A 22,627-nucleotide genomic window follows, 5' to 3' on the forward strand; every position below is an offset into this window, starting at 1 on the left:
AAGATGACGATGTTTCCTTGTGCAGTGGCCTTCGTGAAGCTGTGTTGGCTCCACTTCGTTACACACGAGCGACTGGAAACAGGTTGTACACCGCCACAGCACTACAGTTAGTAAACCTAAGGTTACGAATCATTATTTCCGATTACCAATTTAACCATTTACACAGCTCCTGTCGTCTCGAAAGTAAACTAACGGCATACCCGGTAAACAACAGTGACACGAAAGCGTTGAGCATTTACGGCTCCTCTGCTGCTGTGTGCGCTCTAGGTGACTTCAGTGTTGTCTCGCAACTTGTAGATCGAAATCTCCTGTCCTCGCAACTGCAAGATCTGCCTGCTGCATACGATACTGACTGAAGTTCGCTGATTGAAACTTATGAATGACTTTGCACAATAGTAATTTTACAGCTGCCGCAGGATCATATGAAAAGATTTGTGTCATACCGAAATCTTACCGGCACAAACAGGCAATACCACCGAATAGACTATATTGTCGCCAGTTTACATTTGTCCGCGTGTATTACGATAGCTACTGCCTTTTACAGTACTAGTAAATAAACATGTAACAATACGGTCTGGCGTACAAGATTTGTCGAATGAAGAAAAGTATTGCCTTCGAAGAAAAAGCTGCGATAGTCTGCTTGAGCCCTAGTGGAACGTCCACCACTGTCGCTAGTAACTCCACGTGGTACTCCTTTGCTCGAATACCTAACGGTTACCATGGATAATAGAAGAAATACTTCAGTGAATCGATGAAAGAAGCAAGTATAAAAATGCTGGAGGAAGTTCGAAATAAAAACAAAAAAATGGGAAGTGTGGGGAAGCTAAGAGAAAATGTCTGCTTGAAAAATGTGAAGAAATCTAAAAAGAAATGATTGCCGGAATGATTGCCTCAGCATATGGGAAAGTCGAAACAAACTTAGTGAAATTAAAAGCATGGCTGGTAACATCATGTATATTTGCTAGACAAGGCAATTAACATATCCAATAATATAATCCGGGAATTTTACAGATTCTTTTTTAACAGTTGTATGAAGTAAAGAGAGAAATGAACAGTTACCGGTAACCCTAAATTATTTTTGCTACAGGAACATTTAAAACTCTTAGGCTCCGAAAGTTTTCCAATTTGTTGATTATCATTCGGTGTTGATCGAGTGATTGCGATAATGTTGGAAGTACGGAAGAATATAGGAAAGTTAATCAGAAAATGCAAGGCCTTCCCGGTTCCTAAACGTGGACGCTGTACCATCAACAGTAACTAAAAAACTAACAAAATGCTCACTTAGGGGGGCAATGGTTTCCGATAAAAGAAGAATGTACTGAAAGAATCATTTCCAAAGGAGTTTCGGAACAATATAGATGTAGCTGCATCACCACCTCCTCCCTCCCTCCTAATTTTAATTCACGAAGCTGTGTAAGTACGTTGTATAAGAGATCGAGAGTGTAGTCCCTGCCATTGTTGGTATTATTAAGCTTCATTCTGTAGCTGATAGTCTCGAGTGATAAAGAAAAAAATAGAACGCATGTCCACGATTGGTGATGGTTTTCTTTTATAATCTATTTTAGCTGTCCTCCTAGCAGTGCGAGATGGCAGCTCAGCTAGTACGAGCATTACGGATTTTTGTGTGTGCGCCTACAATCGGTAGGATACATACCGCACAACAATCGTGTCTTGCAGTGCGCAAAACGGTCGCTGGCAGGCGCAAGCTTCACTTCTTTTCACTACCTAAAGTAGAAAAGAAATGAGGATTACAGTTTTACGTCCCGTCGGCGACGAGATCACTAGGGACTGAGCACTCCCTGTCGGAGGAAGCAGCTCAGCCTACGTCTTGAGCGATTTAGCGAAGTGTTGGAGGCGCCCTAACCCGTATAGCCGGACGGGTCTCTTAACCGCCGCCCTCCCGAGTACGAGACCAGTGTCCGTCTTACTGCTGCTCAGTCTTCTTCAGTTCAAACCGTTGAGGAACAATCATATTTTTCTATTAGTATTAAACACTGGCCGAATCACTCATAATCGAACTTTACATTTAAAACATGACAGATTATAAAAAGTCATATCAGTTTTATGAAAAGCTGTTGCTTGCAGAACTGTTTGTGTGAACATCAGTAATGATTCCTCTTAGGGAAAACTATACAGCTGATACAGATACGCGTTCTTTGCGTTTCTGTGTAGAATTAAATTTAGTTTTGCGTCGTACGGCAACAAAATTAACACGTGATAACCATTATTGTTTGGTTTTCCAGTTCTGACAGCACCATTGTTTTCAGACTAACCTATTGGAACACAGGTTTACATCTACATCAGTACTCCGCCAGCTATCAAATGGTGTGTGGCGGAGGGTTCTTCTGGTACCACTAGCTGATCCCTCTTTCCCTGTCGCGTTCGCAAATGGCCCGTGGGAAGAATAGTTGTTGGTAAGCCTCTGCACTAGTTCTAATTTTTCGAATTTTCTCTTCGTTGTCACTTCGCGAGATGTGTGTTCGAGGAACTAATATTTTTTCTGACTCTTCCCGGAAAGTGCTCCCTCGGGATTTCAAAAGCAAATCTCTCTGTGATGTACAACGCCTCTCTTGCAGTATCTGCCACTGGAGGTCGTTGGAGATCTCTTGTAACGCTCTCGCGCCGGCTAAACAGTTCCATGACGAAACGAGCCGCGTTGGATCTTCTCGTATTTCTTCTACCAGTCCTACCTGGTAAGGGTCCCACATTTGTTTATGTACTTTACATGTCTAGTTCTGTAGGACCAAATTCAGGAGAAAATATCCACGGTTATGGAACGTGTCAGTCCATGATATTACAACATAAAGTAATAACAGGTAAAACAAAATGTTTGTGAACCCAAAAAAGTCAAGCCATAGGTTTAACTAAACGCTATCAACAATATAACATAGCGATCAGCTTAATTTTTCAAGGAACTCTTCGACAAAATAGAAGGAGTGACCCATGAGAAAACTCTTCAGTTTCGATTTGAAAGCGTATGGATTACTGCTGAGATCCTTGTGGTAGATGATTGAAAATGAATGTAGCAGTACACTGCATACCTTTCTGTACAAAAATAAAGGATGTGCTATCCAAATGCAAATTGGGTTTCTGCCTAGTATTAACTGCGTGAAAGCTACTAATTCTCGGGAATAAGCTGATATTTTTAACAAGAAACGACAGTGACGATATATGTATTGATGAATATATGTACTGATCAACAGTACTCAAGAATCGATCGAAAAAGCATCTTGTAACCCACTTCTTTCCTAAATGAGTTACATTTCTTTAAAATTCTTCCTATGAATCTCAGTGTGGCATCCGCTTTCCCTACTGCTAGTTTTTCATTGTCTTTCCACTTAAGGTCACTCTGGATAGCTACTCCTAGATATTTCACGGTACACAGTGTTCCCAGCAATTTGTCGTCAATAGTATAGTTGTACAGTAGTGGATTTCTTTTCCGGTGTTTACACAATATGTTACATTTATATATGTCCATGGTCAGCTGCCCTTAACATTCATCAATCCTGTGTAGATCATTCTGCAAATCGACACTGTTTTCTGGCGTCGACAACCGCAGCATCTGCGAACAGCCGTAAAGATCTGACGCTTTCTGCTAGATCATTTCTATACATTATAAACAGTAATGGTTCTATCGTACTTCCTTGGGGTTCTCCTGAAATTACCTTTACATCTTTCGGTTTTGGCCCGTTAAGAGCTACCTCTTGAGTTTTGTCTGCAAGGCAATCTTGAATTCAGTCGCAAACCTCGTCTGATGTCGGTAAGCTCGTATTTTTTACACTAAAGAAAGGGCAGCGCGTGACGGTGACAAATGCCTTCCTGGAGTCAAGCAACGCGACATCTACCTGAGCGTTCAGACCGCTTATTATGTAAACACCTTATCTCCTACCGCACAAGCATTTATCGGAATATATGTGCAATAAAAGAATTAGCTAACAGCATAATAGCTGGACCTGAATTTCAATAATTTTTTTCTAGCATCTTTCACTGCATTATTTTTCTTCTAAACGCCTGTTTGGAAGTTATTTTAAAATGACTAAAATTCATATTATTCTAAAACTCTTTTTTTGTATAGCTGTTACACTTCTTTACTCATGAATCCAACGACGGTAAGAAATAAGTTCAACAAATTCACGTATGTGGAGTCCAGAGACCTGAAAGATATTTCTGCGAATAGCTTGGTGTACAGATTGAAGACATTAGTGAGGTTTGTTTTATCTCTGACTTCCATTCCCTCTTCCATTAGTTACTGTATCTCTCGTAAAATATAGAATGCAAAAACATTTGAAACCTCGTTTAGAAAAACGCCTTTCCTACGTAGTTTGATCTAGGGACTTTCTTTCTTGAGTAACCCTGCTTCTTCAATTTATCACCTCTTGTATCCTAATCAAGTCGCTCTTCCGGCGACGTAAGAGGGCGTCGGCTTACGACACATACACCGTCGTAGTCGTGAAGGGCAAAGAAGTTCTTTAAAAACTACGTAAGAACGCCGTTTAAACGTATGTATCTGGCAAGGACGTGCGACGATGAAACTGCTGATGAACATAACCAGCCATTTCTCCAGACACAAGTTCGTTGACTTCCCACAACTGACGATTCTCGAAGACTCTTCAGTATTCGGAAACAAAACACTTTTACCGTTTTAAAAACGATGGCGACGTTTAGTATGCAGACTTCTTTCCAGATGATAAGAAGATGACTCCAATTCTCCATACATCACAAAGGTTCCTCGTACTTTGCTTATTTCACGACTTCGAGGTTCCATGTTTATTCATGCATAATGAATTTTCAGATTATAAAGTAATTTGGAGAATGAATTATATTTCGCTATAGGAAGATATTTCTTATTTTTAAATGTCTCTTTTTGCTGCTGCCAACAGTCACACTCACAACGAATTAAAACAGATTCTAAATCCGTTTTTTAGTTCAGCGCACGAGAGTTTTGTAAAGCCACTAATAGTTTCAGCATTAGAAACAGATTCTGGGCGCTATGCTCGAATGAACATCTTAATGGAACACTTAACTTAATATTAACGTTTTTTTTCATATTACGTTCAACAGACACATTTCAATTTCACTCAAGGAATAAAAGACGAAATGTAATGTACTCTCGGAATTATGAATCACTCTAGAACATGCAGTGCGAATGGATTTTTCGGCAAAAAAAAAAAAAAAAAAAAAAAGACAGACTGCAGTTTCACTCTGGCTGAATACAGAGCAATTTTAATAACTGCATTCATTTGATTATGCCGTTTTTGCAGTTAGGCCGATTTACTGGTCTACTTTCGCTAAAGAGAAAATAAGATACCCTAAGAATGTTTCGAAGTCATCTTTCTTCCGAAGCACAACATGTGCAAATTCGACAAGCTTGGAATAGATTCTTTGCTCGAATTTTGTTTGCTTCCAGTTGCAATGTGTTTCGCGTATTGTCCTGAATAGTTAATTTCGGAATATAGAACTGAATCTAAGGGTGCTAAGAGATTTTTTCGGGTTCAATAAATGACGGTCGAATATGCGCGACAGTCTACATTGGTGCAAGATATACCGATCGATTAACTCTTTTCTAAGTGGCATTATTCCTTAAACCTCTGGAACCAGGCGAATATTGTTTTGCACGCTGGCATATCCTCGTTTAAAGCTACAACGAAGAGCAATAAAAAATCTAAATTTACCGGGCCACGGGAAACATTTTTTTTTATTGCGCAAGTGTCATGAGGACATATCATTGGGAAACTTCTGGAAGCAGCTACAAATGGATAAGGAGTACACCCAGTAAAAATCTGGTGAAGTGCCGGACTGCAGGTGCGAAGATCGCATGTTCTGTCCCCAGCCACGTCTCGGATTGTTATCTGTCACTTATTCCTTTTGCCATAGGAAATGTTTGTTAATCCAAAAACGCCGAATTGCTTCAAACGTCATAGGTAGGCAAGTGCATACCAGCTGTAACAGGACAATGCCTAATGAAGGACTGTGGCCTTGTGACTGATGAGAGCTGCACCAGTCATTTGACGGAACAGAACGTACAATTTCCCTCCCCTGTCGACTGAAAGTACACGTGGGGAAATAAATACTTTTATTCCCTTCTTTTCATTTATTTGTCCACTCAGCTCTGTTTATTGTTTGTCAGTGTGAGTGCTATATTCTGTGCGCACACTGTTCAGCGGGAAATACCTTCTTCTTCACTTCAGTGAACAGGCTTTTAGCCTATTCCTTCTTCACTAAACCCACGTCTTAGTTAGTCTTCGTGCATCTCTCTTACCTTTCGCACTATAGTCTATTACATGTGTGACTATGCTTCCTGCCCCCATTCTTTCAATAAGCCTCTTCCATTTTGTTCCTCTTTTCTGTACTCTCATTCTTGCAAAATATATTTAATTCTTCCGGTATTTCAGAATTCCTTATCTGATCTCTCAGAGTACATTATTTAACTTTCCTTAAAAATTTCATTTAAGCTGACTGTATCCTTCTTTAGTCTTTTTTGCTCATTGTCCAAGTTTCAGTTCCATGTGTGAGCATAGGTGTTGCTACTACATTGTAGAATCTTGTCTTTGTCATTTGAAACTTGTTAACTTATTGCAGATTTCATCATCATATTTGTAATTTATATGACATCATAATAGCTGAAACTGAGATATCTCTTCAACTGATTTTCCAATTAGTATTAAAGTCATAATTTTGATTTTATTTTCCGATATTTTCACGTTATAGAGGACGTCTATTAAGTCCAAGCATGTAGAGCAACTTGTAAATCCTCTGTCTTCGGTAAAGTTATTTGGTCATCTGGAAAGACTACAGTGTTTGAATGTGTATTTCTAGGAAATAATTTTATTCATGGGTTAACTTTTTGTTTCCATTATCTAACAATGCCGTCAGTATATATCCTTTGTTAATTTAAATGGGCGAGAGACTGCATCCTTATTGTACTCTTCCGTTAATTTCTGTTGGTACTGTTCCCTCATTGCCTGAATTAATTAAAATTTCGTTTTATCGCTAGCGTTACATGCCTAGAACAACCAAGTTTTTCCACTATATTTCACAGATTTCACAGCATATACCTATTTTCTCTGACAAGACTTTTTCATAATCAACAAATGGAATATGAGTCTCCAGATTATGTTCTCGTCTCTTTTCAATTACCCGCCACATTGCTGCAATATTATCGCTGCCAGTAAGGGGGTGTCAGTTATTCTTTCCAGTCTGTTATTAATTATTCGTGTTTATAATTTATAACCAGTACTTAGCAGATTTATTCCTCTTTAATAGTTACAAGCATTCCTAGTTACTTTTTTATGGAGTGATACTACTTCCACAACTCTTCAAAAGTCGGGTTTCATCTTCCATTTTCAACATTCATTTAATAAATGCTACAGTCTCAATTCTAACACTAACTCTCCAGATTTGATACGTTCTGGATTAATGTTATCGGGTCCTGCTCCTTTTTGTGTTCTTGATCTGCTTTAATGCTTCTTGTATCTCCTTCAATGTAACATTGTCTCTGGAAAATTTCACCATTTCGTTCTTTGTTCTTGTGTATTTTTGGCTGGTTCAATTTCATCATTAATTTCTACCCATAGTTTTTTATAGTGTTTTACCCAAGATTAGTTGTCTGTAACGACTCTTTTTCCTGTTAAGTTATTTTAGGAATTTATAAGACATCTCTTGTCTACCATGTTGACAATTTTTGTTATCATTGTATCCCAGGATTTTTCATCAGCTTCGGTGACTATTTTCTTCGTTTGGTTGCGTTTTTCTTTATATTGCGCTTTGGTTTTTTCTGTATCGCGAAGAAGACACGATAGCATTTGAACGTCATTTGGGGACGATCCAGACGTCGCACAGACCGTGTAGACACTTGTCTTTCTGTAAACGGGCCCATTTTCTAACCCACGGGACCTGACGTGGCTCTGTGGTGCCGCACGCCTGTCCTCTCGGGCGCTAGTCGCGCGATGCCACAGGTATCGCGCGTGGTGTTAAGTACGGCCCTCCAGACCCCAGCGATTCAATAATCACGTGACTAACGCGAGCAACAGCGTCGCGCAGCGGTAAACCGCACGCTCGCTAAGCCACGGTCCTGCTGGGTCCGAACTGAGACGCGTGTTGCTATACAGCCCTCCTCCTTACACGAAGTGTAGCATGACCTTCTCGAAAACAGTCGAACATTGTGTTGTTGTTGTTGTTGTCTTCAGTCCTGAGACTGGTTTGATGCAGCTCTCCATGCTACTCTATCCGGTGCAAGCTTCTTCATTTCCCAGTACCTACAGCAGCCTACATTCTTCTGAATCTGCTTACTGTATTCATCTCTTGGTCTCCCTCTACGATTTTTACCCTCCGCGCTGGCCTCCAGTACTAAATTGGTGATCCCTTGATGCCTCAGAACAGTAAAATGCGCGCTGCAGATGGGCCCAACAGCATGCCGAATGGACCTGTCGGGATTGGCATCACGTTCTCTCCACCGATGAGTGTCGCGTATGCCTTCAACCAGATAACCGTCGGAGACGTCTTTGGAGGCAACCCGGTCAGGCTGAACACCTTAGACACACTGTCCAGCGAGTGCAGCAAGGTGGAGGTTCCCTGCTGTTTTGGGGTGGCATTATGTGGGGCCGACGTACGCCGCTGGTGGTCATGCAAGGCTGAACGATAAGTGAATGCCATCCTCTTACCGATAGTGCAACCATATCGGCAGCACATTAGCGGGACATTCGTCTTCATGGACGACAGTTCGCGCCCCCAACGAGCACATCTCGTGAATGACTTCCTTCAGGATAACGACATCGCTCGACTAGAGTGGACATGGTGATGAACCCAATCGAACACGCCTACGATAGATTGAAAATGCCTGTTTCTGGACGACGGGACCCACCAAACACTCTGAGGGATCTACGCCGAGTCGCCGTTGAGGAGTGGGACAGTCCGGACCGACAGTGCCTTGATGAACTTGTGGATAGTACGACACGACGAATACAGGCGTGCATCAATGGAAAAGGACGTGTTACTGGGTACTAGAGGTACAGGTGTGTGCAGCAGTCTGGACTACCACCTGTGAAGGTCTTGCTGTAGGGTGGTACAACATGCAATGTGTGGTTTTCATGAGCAATAAAAAGGGTGGAAACGATGTTTATGCTGAACTATTTTCCAATTTTCTGTACAGGTTCCGGCACTGTCGGAACCGAGGTGATCCAAAACTTTTTTTTATTCGTGTACGTGTGCGTTTTATGTTTCGTTTTGAATGATAACCTTGATTTTCATTAACTGCGAAAGTGGAATAGTACAGATCGGTTTTACTTATGTGCTTTTACGGTTTTACAGCATATGTTCTGCAAAGAAGTCGGAAGAATTTGGTTTGATAGCTATTACTATGAGACATTATTCGATAGTAGTAGTGGTGTACATCTTGTGGTTTTCCTCCTATCTCTTATCGTTCGTGTGTTCTGACTTTAATTACACACACTTTTTCGCACCTTTTACACTTCACTCCCATTTGTTATTACACGCTTTGATACGTAGAACGAAATTTGGGATTACGCACATGTGCCGTCATATTTACTGAGGGACGGTATGCTATTGTTGCCCTCCACTTGCTTCTCGTTTTGTTTTTGACAACTGTATAGTTAATTTTGAATGTTGGGTGCGAGTTTTCGTGGTGTGTCTGCTAGGGGAGAAACTTATTTCATTGTGTGTGTGTGTGTGAAAGAGAGGGAGAGGGAGAGGGAGAAGGAGAGGGAGAGAGGGAGAGTGGGGGAGGGAGAGTGAGGGAGAGAGAGTGGGAGAGAGAGAGAGAGAGAGAGAGAGAGAGAGAGAGAGAGAGAGAGAGAGAGAGAGAGAGAGAGAGAGCAATACATTGTGTTTACAGTAGCCGAAGCTTAAAATCCTAAATTGAACTCGGAAAAACGTTAAAACGTTAACAACTGCTTCCAATCGCAGCAAAACGTCATACTCATATTTGCAGTTTATTGCTGTCGGTATTTCATCTAAAGCGAGCTCCAATTCTGTCGTAATTCGGATTGTTTATTTGAGATTCGAAAGCAAAAGTTTATGACATTGAAAGTGAGCTCTAATATTGTAAGAGACAAATATTTATTTTCTTTCTTTTCGATTAATAAAATGTTTTGGCACTCTGAGACGGAACATTTAATTACTGAAAAAAGTTTTCTAATTCTTTAACCACAGTTTTCTTTTGTTTTACTGGATTTATTTGTTTTATTTTTTTTTTTTAAATGACGGATTTCTCGTTGAAGTAAAACGTAGGGTGCCCAGCAGCTGGGCAGAGCGCTGTGCCCTGCCCACCAACCTGTCTCGCCTACTGGCTGGGTGGCTCTGGGTTGAGTGTTAGATAGGGAGGCAACCGCCACGTCAGATAGAGAGCAGGCCTCCTGCAGCCGTCCACACCTTTGCACGCACAAATACCTAAACTGCGGCCCTCGTCCTCGTCTGGTGCGAGCTGCTTTGGCTGGTATTACACTATCATATTTCCTTGACATAGAAATATGATCAAATATCCGTCAGATTTGTTTAACGAAGATCTTTGGCGTGGCACTGAAAAAGGGTCATCATCTTTTTCATCAAAATTCAAGATGGCGGACAACAACAATTTGTTATTCAGCGCTGTATCTGCTTGTACCACGATTGCATTGTGTGTGTGTTTGGAAGGGAATCGGCGGAAAAAAGGAAACATGCTTGGGTGAAGCCGTTGGTTTTACGTCGAGATAATAAAAGCACCCAGAAAAATGTCTTATGAGAGCTAGAATGGAGGCCATCAAATCTTATGTTAATTACTTACGAGTGAAGGACAGTCCATTTGAGTATTTGCTCAGTAAAGTGACTGCTCATATTGCAAATCAGAATACTCGCTTGAGAAATAATACATGCGTAGGAGTCGGGCTCGCCATAACACTGCTATTTCTCGGTACAGGAGAGACTCTGGCTCACAGTGCAGCACTCTGATACTGCAGTGCACATTGACCAAAGCAAGGTGTTTAAAAAGCACTGAAGAGGAATATCTGAAGATAAATATATGTTTAGTACACTACATGGGTATTAGAAACTATATTTATTTTCTAATAATTTATTTAATAGAATTAGTGTTCAACAACTACAAAATTAATAAAAAGTACAAAACAGATAAACCACTTTTAACAAGTGGCTTTCAGAGTTCAAAAATAGACAAAGTAGAAGGCTTGCTGAAAAGCTGTCTGGATTTTTAGAGACGTAGAGGTGGGTGGCTGTTGCTGTGATTGTGAATCTGAAGCCGCCTGCTGCTTATCACACGTGCTCATCGGTACACGATTAATAGCGTGCATTGTGCCCCTTGCTTGCCTCCATCCCAGTCGAAGCAAGGATATTATAAAGAGTCGAAGAAAGACGCCGTCTTAACTACGGCGAAGCCCTAGATTTGATCACATTTCTTCGACGAAAAGCGAGCTTTGACAAAGTTACGATTAGACTGTCAAATTTCTTTGACATAAATATTTGACAGAGCAGCTGTGACAAAGAAATACGACAGCGGAATGCCGGGGTTGTGAGCGGGCGCGTCACGTGACCGGGCCGGCGGTCGCGCACGTGCCGCCCGCGGGCCCCTGGCGTCACTCACGTGACTCGTGTTCCGCACTTACACTGAGTACATTCTCCCCTGGCAACTGCTTCATTCCGCCGTTTCGCACCACCTCTATCACATCGAGAGGCAGCACTCGTCTCTCGAACACTGGCTTCACATATCCGGATCAAGCACCCGTCTTCACCCCCCAGTTTGCCTACGAAGGGCGTGCTTCCGTCACTTGCGCATACAAAACGAGCCCACTTACAGCTGTCGTTGCCCATACGTTTCGTATGTCTCTTCCCCCCTCTTTATGCGCGTCCTTTATTTTTTCCTCTCCGGATTTGTAGTCCCAAATTTGTTTCTTTAATTTACCCTCTCGTCTGTTTACTTTCATTAAGAGGGAACAAATAATAACTGAAAATGTCTATTTACAGATCTGTGACGAAATAATCTTATCTGCTTATTCGAACGGGCACAGATAATAGAAAAAAATCTATGATGCATATTTGGCTCCTCCAAATGTTTTCTAGTTTTGTTACAAGAATCGCTTAGTAAAATTTTCAGTATTGACAAGCGTATTAGACACAAGTATGCGGTTCGCAATTAATTAATTTTCATTAACGTTACCCGAAAACGAACTGCCACTTAAAACAGAAAATGAGTGCAGTGCGAAGGGCGATGTAACTTCATTGTACGACGGATGCTCATAAAGTTACAACTGTTATCTCGAAAAAATAAACTTACCTCAGTAGCTCGTCTCAATGATAAACTTTAGAGAAACTGCGCCGTATTCTTTTGACTCGCTGCGGTACTGCAGCGGGGAGATTTCGTTGTGTACCCGACTGCAGACAAACGTGTAGCAGATAAGCTCGCAATAGTGTGAGTGGGAAAAGTGAACAAGTAACTCTGAGTGTTCCAACATTTTGTACTGTGCAACCCCTTTTGTCGAGTTTCACTGGGTAAGTATCACAGCATCAGTTCAAAGGTTTGCGCTTCCGTCCCCCGTCGTCTTTAAGTCGCCTCCTGGCAACTGCCGCCAGTTTCACCTTGGCAATCGGTACTGCATGTGTAAAACAGTGAGTTGCATTTATTAACGGCTGAGTTACATGACTTGGAACTCGGGTGAACGCAACGACGCACAACTGCGAATAGGAACATCCTAAGACAGTGAGTTGCGTTTATTAACGGCTGAGTTACATGACTTGGAACTCGGGTGAACGCAACGACGCACAACTGCGAATAGGAACATCCTAAGACAGTGAGTTGCGTTTATTAACGGCTGAGTTACATGACTTGGAACTCGGGTGAACGCAACGACGCACAACTGCGAATAGGAACATCCTAAGACAGTGAGTTGCGTTTATTAACGGCTGAGTTACATGACTTGGAACTCGGGTGAACGCAACGACGCACAACTGCGAATAGGAACATCCTAAGACAGTGAGTTGCGTTTATTAACGGCTGAGTTACATGACTTGGAACTCGGGTGAACGCAACGACGCACAACTGCGAATAGGAACATCCTAAGACAGTGAGTTGCGTTTATTAACGGCTGGGTTACATGACTTGGAACTCGGGTGAACGCAACGACGCACAACTGCGAATAGGAACATCCTAAGACAGTGAGTTGCGTTTATTAACGGCTGAGTTACATGACTTGGAACTCGGGTGAACGCAACGACGCACAACTGCGAATAGGAACATCCTAAGACAGTGAGTTGCGTTTATTAACGGCTGAGTTACATGACTTGGAACTCGGGTGAACGCAACGACGCACAACTGCGAATAGGAACATCCTAAGACAGTGAGTTGCGTTTATTAACGGCTGAGTTACATGACTTGGAACTCGGGTGAACGCAACGACGCACAACTGCGAATAGGAACATCCTAAGACAGTGAGTTGCGTTTATTAACGGCTGGGTTACATGACTTGGAACTCGGGTGAACGCAACGACGCACAACTGCGAATAGGAACATCCTAAGACAGTGAGTTGCGTTTATTAACGGCTGAGTTACATGACTTGGAACTCGGGTGAACGCAACGACGCACAACTGCGAATAGGAACATCCTAAGACAGTGAGTTGCGTTTATTAACGGCTGAGTTACATGACTTGGAACTCGGGTGAACGCAACGACGCACAACTACGAATAGGAACATCCTTCTGTGTAACGGCTATTTTACTTGTTGAAAAGAACTATTACTGGAAAGAAAAAAGAGAAAAAAATATTATAAATACGAACTTTAGTAACTTTGGCTGCGCACATAATTACTGATTCTGGCAGCGAAAACGGCAGTAGGGTGTTTTGCTTTGCATGCTTCCACTCTCTAATTTGACGCGGAATAATATTTTGGGAAACTGAAGCACAAAAGTTTCAGCACAGCAAGTGTAGTAGCTAACGCTAATGCCTCGTAAGGAACTTCTGCAACACTCAGCACGTCATCACAGCAGCCTCAAATCACGTTTTATCGTATACTGGCGTTGTAACCAAGAATGATCTACAATTCGACAACAGTAACTTTCCTGCTATATACCAGTATTAAAAATATATTTTTGATGTTCCAGAATTGTCCTTAATTTTGTACGTAATTGAGGAAATACGCAATGACAACAGGGGAAGGTTATCGCCAAACAAATAGACGTCAAACAGAATTGAAGCGAGTGGCCCCCTAAAAGCCAGTCTCACGACCGAACCAGCGAGAACTGCGTCTCCCTGCTGCCTGCTACGACAGAGCGGCGCGTGCTGTGCCCTGGCGGCGTCCGGCCGGCCGGCCGGCCGGCTGGCTGGCTGTGTACGCGCTCACACTCACTTCCCCGTCTTCAGCGTCCTGCCGTTGGTATGGCACCGCACAGGCCGGCACAACGGGCGAGTCGCGCGCTGCACCGTTCCATTTGCCACGAATGTGATTTTCTTCAGTATATAGCCGCAGAGGTACGACTTCTTTCATACTTTAACCGTATTTTTTTTAAAGCTGTGTCATTTGTACAAACTAGGTATTTACTCAAAAGGGGTAGCCCTCTTTTACTAAAAAATTATTGTTTAAATCCTCACGCGTCTAAACTTCTTAAATTTACAAACCGCTAGTCAAATTCATATTTTAAACTGAACATGTAATTTCTACTATGTGAGTGCTTCCTACTTTCTTTCTGGATATTGCACGCTTTGCCAGTCTAGAACTTTTTCCTGAGCGACAAATGAGCAGTAATTGCAAGAATTGCTATCCCAAGAGTGATGTATTGTGCAGTTACGACAAATTACAAGAATTACGTAATCCCGTATCCTCCGTCCCCTTTAATTATTTTTTTTTTCAGTTTGTGTTCAATACGCGTAATTAACATCTATCAAAAATAGACGTCGTTGGTTTGTCTAATCTATAGATAATGCAGCGTTTTTCTGTTTACATTGCAGTTTTAGATATTAATGAGCAAGTGTGTTAAATATGGAGGAGATGTTGGTTGCCGTGGCTTGATAGCAAAGTTAAAAATGGTCGAACCAATCACAAAGCAGGATTCATGTGCCGTCTCGATCATTTCAATCTAATACGAATCAGATGTTGTCAGCAACGAACATAAACCTCCGACTACGCTACAGAGCAATTAACACAACACTTACTTCGTATTCTCGTTCGCTTGCTTCGACATCTTAACAGTCAGATTGCCGCCTTCAGACCTATTACAAATTTAGAGTTACGCTACAGATAAGTCCGTTGTCACCACCAAGATTTTAGGGGAAGACGGCAGTGGGCACTTCATAATTATGGTTAAGGAGAGACAACACTATATTTCGGTGCTCTTCCTTGGCTCCTTCTCAACAGAAGCATCAAGCCAGTATGCCGCTGTTACGGAGTTTCGCATGAAAGTTGTTCCGTTGCTCGTGTTATGTATTTAACTTGCAAATTTCCTCTCCATGGACAGAATATTTAAGTCGTCAGAGTGTAATGAAAAGATAACTGCATTATGGAATTTAAAAACCGATAGCCACAATTTCGTTGGAATTACGGTTCCAGTACAATCACGCCGGACTATTCCATAAATGGCCAAGTGTGATGACTGGTCCATTGTATTAATTCATCTAGCAATATTTTCATCAAATATCATTAAAAAGCCGTAAAAGCAGTCCTAGGGCTTAAGGCTTCACTTCCGTCCTGCATACCAAGTGAAAAATTCTTGCTTATCGAATAGAAACTCGGGGCTTTCAGTAATGTTGTCAGAGGCTAAAGAAAAATCATGAAACTCTGGAATATGGAGGTTGTAGGCAGCAGTCTTTATATTACCACTCTCAAGAATAAGAGCGTTGCACCCCCCCCCCCCCCCCACACACACACACACACACACACAAAGTACGCGCTATCGTAGCGTTGGCAGCGTCGTAGATAGTGAGGTTGCTATGAAGTATTGTCTGATTTTTAACTTCAGATGATGGAACTGTCACAGCATTCTCGAATAAACGATTTCAGTAAGTTGTAACATTAACTGAATTGCTGTCCTGCGGAAGTTGAGTCCATACACGTAACAATTGCACCAGTTGTTTCCATAATCCGTGAATTACATGCTTAAAGAGTCGCTTCCGCAGAGGCGATTTAAATGCTCGAAATGTAGTCTCAAGTGGCACTTTTGTTCTGAATACGCATGAGATCCACGCAACGAGGGCAGCATTAATATTTCATAAATAGTGACATAGAAGAAGGTTCTCTGAGAGTCATTGCACTCCCCTCAGCATATATGCTGATGCTAAAACTTTTACAGTGAGGAAACAACGGCATTTCGTAGCTCCCGGAGATTGAAATACAGTGATACGATGCTTGCCAGTGCTCCCATGTAAATCGTGAGGAAATACCAGAGACACAAGTATGCTGACCGCACAGTTGAACCAGTAATGCCAAGAAAATGTAGGATGACGTGGCTGAAATTGCTATTTATTAGAAGTCTACTATCACCCTAATATACACGCAGAATACTGCAGACGATACGGTTATATCACATTGCTACTATTTTCAAGCTACATAGTGCCAATAAAAATCTCGTTGCGTTAAAAAGGAAGTCATGGTGACCGCTGTATTTGCTCAGAACCGTCGCTAAATCACTTGGAAAGATGGAAGTAATTCACTTCGCCAGAATCGTACGTTACGGGCCCCCCTCAGTCAGTACGAGAAATTTACAGATGCCCAACGAAAACGCCGTTGAGCAAGTTTTTATCGGCATTTCTTGATCTTTTCACTAAGTGGGACCCTTTTCGATGTGTACATCTTTCTTGGAACCTCAGATGTGTGTCTGTAATATGCTCTTAATGCAACATTCTTCAAAGGGATTATTAGCACACAAAAAAGTTATTTGAAATATTATTTGCTTCAAAAAGTAACTTCAAAATTAATCCTAAAGTTTTTAAAGCAGCTAAAATTTAGAATAACATGATCACGCAAGACTCTTAAATTCTAATGAGTCTAGCAGTTCTGATTCTTATTTTTGCAGACATACTTAATATCAGCCTTTTTGAATGGAAGCTGAATTTACATGACAACTTTGGCATCGATTCTGTTGTACTTTCTGTATGAATACATAATCTGAGACCCCTGGTTCGCGGACACACACACACACACACACACACACACACACACACACACACACACACACGAAAGTAAAAACATGGCATTTCGCTACAGTTAAGAATATTCCTCTTTTAAACAGCGCCACTTCCGCTGAAGGTTTAAGTACTTATGCCAACTACGTACCAGATGCTAATTCAAGAAAAAGTTTCGTATCCTTCTGCTGACATAATCCAAGGTGGTGGTGCATTGGCAGTAATTGGGTTTTTAATCGACAACTCATTTTTGTATTTAATCTTCTGCTCATCTGGAAAATACTGATTAAAACTTCATTCATATCTTTCAGGTAGGTACTGAATAGGATTGGGGAGAAGAGGGGTTTGTGGCACAACTTGACTAGAAGGAGGGATCGGTTGGTAGGACATGTTCTGAGGAATCAAGAGATCACAAACGTAGTATTAGAGGGCAGCGTGGAGGGTAAAAATCGTAGAGGGAGACCAAGAGATAAATACACTAAGCAGATCCAAAAGGATGTAGATTGCAGAAGGTACTGTGAGATGGAGCTTGCACAGGATAGAGTAGCATGGAGAACTACATCAAACCAGTCTCAGGACTGAAGACAACAACAAACAAACATCTTTCAGACGTAGAATAACTTCAATAAATATCCTATTTCACCCCTTTCTCTTCTACAATGACTTTTTTGTTTGGAAGCAATCAAATTCATTAACAAGCATTCAGATGATTAGAAATTCTATTTTTATTAGAAAGCAGGAATTATTTCATGAACTATAAATACTTTTCTTGTTTAACAGAAGGATTAAATTGTCATTCACATTGGTAAAAAATTCACTCAGACAACTTGTAAAGCCAATGTGTCAGATAATCACCTTCATATTTCAAACCTGTGCTATAAAAGGAAAGCAAGCAGCCCGTCCCTCGTCTCGAAAGTACGGGACAGTCTGTACCCCTACTCTAGAGATTCATCTGTCCTCAGTGTGGAAAACAAGAGTATCGGGTGCACGTCCCGAGTCCTCGCTGAGTATTTTGAAAAAACATTTACTTACTGGCCGAGATTTTGTGACGTTATTCCTAATCAGCCCAGCGATCTTTGTGTGTGTCACTTATCACTTGTTTCATATCGGACAGTGTGTGTTAATGTGAAAAATGCCGATTTGTATAGTGGTTTGCAATGCACGTTACACTGTTAAGTCTTCCTGTAACTGTCTGGGTTAACCAGTTCAGAGGTCGAATGAGAGAAAAGACTTTCCATGTCGAGCAGGACCACGGCTAGTGAAGGGCTGTGGTATTCAAAGCGACGCTCAGCTTTCTTTCCGCTCCAGGTGCCAGCCTGTGACTCGTAAAGTGGATGCCCACTACTAGAGCAGTTTATGGTGATACTTTTAATAAGTTGTATAGCCTCACTAAACTTGCAGCCTTTGCTCCATCATTTTCAACAGCGCTGGCCATTGGTATTTCATTCTCGTCAGGATAGCTATCACAATTAACAGCGTGTATTCGGCTACATCGTTAGATTCATCCATTTGTAATGAAAATTTACAGGATTTTGGACGAATAGTTCATCCTTCATATTGTTTGCAAAATCTGTGATACCATGATCTGTAATATCATCGAAAGTGGGATAGTAGCTAATTATTTCGCGATTTTTTTACCTAACTTACATTTTATCATTTACTAGGAGTCGCCGCAAGTCAGTAGGCTTCATAGCACTCAGTTATTTGGGTGCTGGCTCAGTAAGAAGCTCCAGTTGGGTTTTTATTCTCCATGTCTATTGTCTGAACCAAAAGCGTTTTTAACTTCAATAGCTCGTGAGGCTTCTGATTGAAGAATTCTACTTTTTTTCTTTATTTCTCTATGAACAGAATCCGAATGACAATGGATTTTGGCTACTGCCTTAGAGCTATTTGAGGGAACTTTGCTGCGTGTAAAACGCCGAGAGTCGTCATTATTATTCACTATACAATACTTCCAAAGTTTTATAGTAACTGCTCTGGACTGATTAGTTGTAGAAGTATCAAATGGCCCAACTTAAGAGGCGATTTCATTGGTATCGCTATAGTTACTACTAAAATATCTTAAAGAGATCATAGTTGGGTCCAACACAAAATAAACTCAAGTTCTGCAAATAACACTTTAGAGTTCTTTTTAAGTCACCTCTCCAACATGTTACAAAACATTGAAAACTATTTTAAGACAAAACGCTACTTTTCAAGGCCGAGTAAAGTTTAAGGGTTACTTACTCTTATTACCTGATAATATTGTTAATAGCGCGATATTACACTGACTATTGCTACGAAAATTCCTTATGATTTAATTTTATTAAAAGGATGGGAAAGGCTCCACACGTGTGCATGTGCGTGGCGAGTGTTTTAGAATGAAGTATGAAGTGTACAAAATTATATCAAGCTAGGAATAAGATTGTAGATTTATATTCTCTGCTACAATCACATCTTGTGCAGTCACTGTTAAACTTACCAAGATGCTGCCTGATCTCTGCTCCTTACAGCCTTATCCGCTTTTGGTGTCACTTTCGTACCAACTGTAAAAATTATTAAGTGGAAGTGGAGGTTAAGTGTATATCTTTATTATTTTGTCGAATGTTGAATGTTATGAAGTAAGGGCACGGAAGTTTTGCGGAATCCTTGAATGATTTCCAGGGAAACAGTTTAAGAAACGCTGGTCTAAATACTGCATATTTGAGTATTCAAGACATTATCGCTTTCATCGCTTACCGCGCAGGAGGATAGCACGAGTGAAATGTGTGTGTGCACTCTTTGAAACTTCCTGGAAGATTTGAAGTGCGTACCGGATCCGGTCTCGAACCCTGAATACTGGCTTTAGTGAGGAAAGCTCCCACCGACTGAACTATGCTGGCGAGACTCGGTAACCGCACTCATATCTCCAGTTGCTACGTATCTCCTACTTTCCAAACTTGGCACACGCTCTCCTGCGTACTTTGCTGGACTAGCATCCCTGAAAGAAAGGATACTTTGGAGAAACGGCTAAGCCATAGCGTAAGCGATTTTTCAGAACTAAACTATTACTCTGTAGCGGAGTGTGCTCTGTTCTGAAACTTTCTGGCAGAGTTAAACTGTGTGCTGGAATCCGGAACTTTGCCATCTGGAAACTACCCCACAGGCTGGGGCTACGCCACTTCTCCGCAGTGTACTTTCTTCCAGGACTGCTACAGTTGGAGTCACGAGCCATGGTCTGCGCACCTAGGTCACGTGTTCTCCGACAGCCAATGAGCGTTCAGTAGTGTTTTGAGCGGGTTTGCCGTGAATACCGTAGCTAATCCGAGCATTAAAGGAGAGCGTAGTGAACTTGGATTCCATTTGCTGCGAATTGTCATCGCTGATTGTGGGGGCAAAGTGATCACTTCTGCAGAAGCAAGCGAGAGATATAATTTGCAGGATACACACTTTCTTCAAGCGGAAAACATGCGCGCGCGCGTACCGCAGCTGTAGTTTGGAATATTCAACAATGAAATCCACGTCCGTGCCTCGTCATGCGCGAACCGCCATCGTTCGTACATCGGAGTGTAGTCGCGCGAGATGTGCAGAGCAGCTTGTGAGGAGTACGTCGGGGCAGAGGTACTGGCAGTAGTAAGTGACGCTGCGAGGATACATCGTGCGACGTATCTGACTGGTATTGCCTGCGCATGTCTACGTTCCGGGGTTCGAGTCCTGGTTTAATATGGAAAGCAGGTGCGGGACTCTCCAGCTCACGGTCTTTATTGGGGAGGAGAAAGTAAGGGTACGAAGTACACGCGTCGTACAACGTATAATGTACAGTGGCATCGGTAGTATATAGAAATGGAAACACCATTCTTTCATTCTTCTCAAAATGCATACGTTTGAAATGAAAGAAGTTGCACTCCGATCGTAGTATCTTTCAAATTGAAGTTCTTGGTGCTGAGGTAGTGTAAATGAGGATAAGCCTCCTGGACAAATATTAGTGACGTTCTTGAAAGACCACACTTTCCCGTTTGCAGTGCTGCAAGTGTGAATCTGCCACCGAGCTGGCCACGACGCCGTGCACCAGTCCAGCGCTGACGTAAGTCGCAATGACCGCCCCTCTCGTGCAAAGCGGCGATTATACCGACGGTGCAGGGAGGCTCTTAACTAGGCGTGTGAAGCGTGTAGCCAGAGGTGTTTTATTTACATGTTTTGGAAGTGTTTTCGTGCTGCGACTTGGGACCAACTCATTCAGTTCTCCTTCGCCATGAGCCGCAATGAAATTTTCGCTGTGCAGCGGCGTGTATGCTGATCGTAGACTTCGTAACAGATTAAAACTGTGCGCCGGACCGAGACTCGAACTCGGGACATTTGCCTTTTACAAGCAAGTTCTCCGCTACTGAGATACGTAACGACGACTCACGACCAGTCTTCACAGATTTACTTCCGGCAGTGCCTTATCTACTTCCTTCGAAACTACAAAGAAGCACTGGTGCTTTACCCACACGACTTTCACTCCTGGGAGAAAGCATATTGCTCAGACATGGCTTAGCCACAGCCTGGGGGACATTACCAGAAAGACAAAGGTCTCGAGTTGGAGCAAGTTTCGTGAACCACTGTGCTTATTTCGTCATTCTCAGTCACAGAGTGTTGTCGCTTCTGCATCGCTGTCGAAGTTTGTGTGTCTAAAGATGCTAACGTATCTGTAGGCGTACGTTCGTGGTTTGACGAACACTTGCGCACATTATCATTCTTAGAATGGGCCGCTAAATCTTAATCGGATCGACAGTGTCAGGGACTATTGGGACAGGGGATTAAGCGTTCCTGAGCCTGCGACCTAATCGTCAGTGGGTGGTTTCAGCCGGGATCGGCATGTGCCTTGATACTTGCGGACTCTTCTCCGCTGGACCGTAACCGCTACAGTGGGCTAGGCGCGGCGTCACCCGAGATGAGCGTGAACCCTCGTGGGTGGGGGTGACAGTCCTCCCTGCTGTGTGCCGAGCAGGGAGCGGCGTGCGCGCCGCCGTCGGCCGTGTCACGTGACGCGCGCCTGCCACTGACCCCGTTCGCACCTGCTTATTAAGCAGGCCGTCCTCCGGCACGGGGCCGCTGGAGCATCCAGCCTCCAGCGGAAGGGTCACTCCGGACTGACCCCAAGTTCAACAAACCGAGTGGCCGACCTTTTATGAAAGTGCTCCGGCTATTATGCGGCCGCAGCGGCCGCTTCCGAATATGGATCGAGTCCGGGCTCTTTAGTAATGCCCGCCCAGACGTATCGCAAATTAACCGGCCGCTTATCGAGCTTTCATCTCCGCGAAGAAAGTGCCTGCCGGGGCACGTCCCCCTGGTCACCGCTTCATTTGCAGTCGCCGTCTCCGCCGGTGAGACTCTTTAACGCCACGCAGCCTCCGTGTCCCTGTGGAAGTTATCACGACGAGATAGAAAATTGTTTGTACGTAAAATTTATTTTACCTGTTCTACTATCGTGCGACGACTTGATGTGTAAAAAGTCACTTGCATCGTGACAATGTGTAAACAAGTGTAGCCACAGCAATTAATAAAGGAAATAAACG

The 22,627-nt window shown here is 42.5% G+C and overlaps 1 protein-coding gene across 5 annotated transcripts in view; it reads left to right on the forward strand.

Annotated features, from left to right (window-relative positions):
- The window catches only part of LOC126365945 (cholesterol 7-desaturase nvd), a 420,573-nt gene that overhangs the window by 282,948 nt on the left and 114,998 nt on the right, over positions 1-22,627 (forward strand). Inside the window, exon 1 of one of the 5 annotated variants that reach the window (XM_050008728.1) lies at positions 102-121. The exons of 3 other annotated variants lie outside the window; for them this stretch is intronic. The gene's annotated coding sequence lies outside the window, so the exon portion shown is untranslated. Of the gene's footprint in view, positions 1-101; positions 122-14,357; positions 14,466-22,627 lie in introns of those variants that run through there. One more of the 5 variants, XM_050008724.1, reaches the window with a different exon arrangement.

The sequence above is a fragment of the Schistocerca gregaria genome, chromosome 4, assembly GCF_023897955.1.
Source record: "Schistocerca gregaria isolate iqSchGreg1 chromosome 4, iqSchGreg1.2, whole genome shotgun sequence".
NCBI classification, from domain to species: domain Eukaryota; kingdom Metazoa; phylum Arthropoda; class Insecta; order Orthoptera; family Acrididae; genus Schistocerca; species Schistocerca gregaria.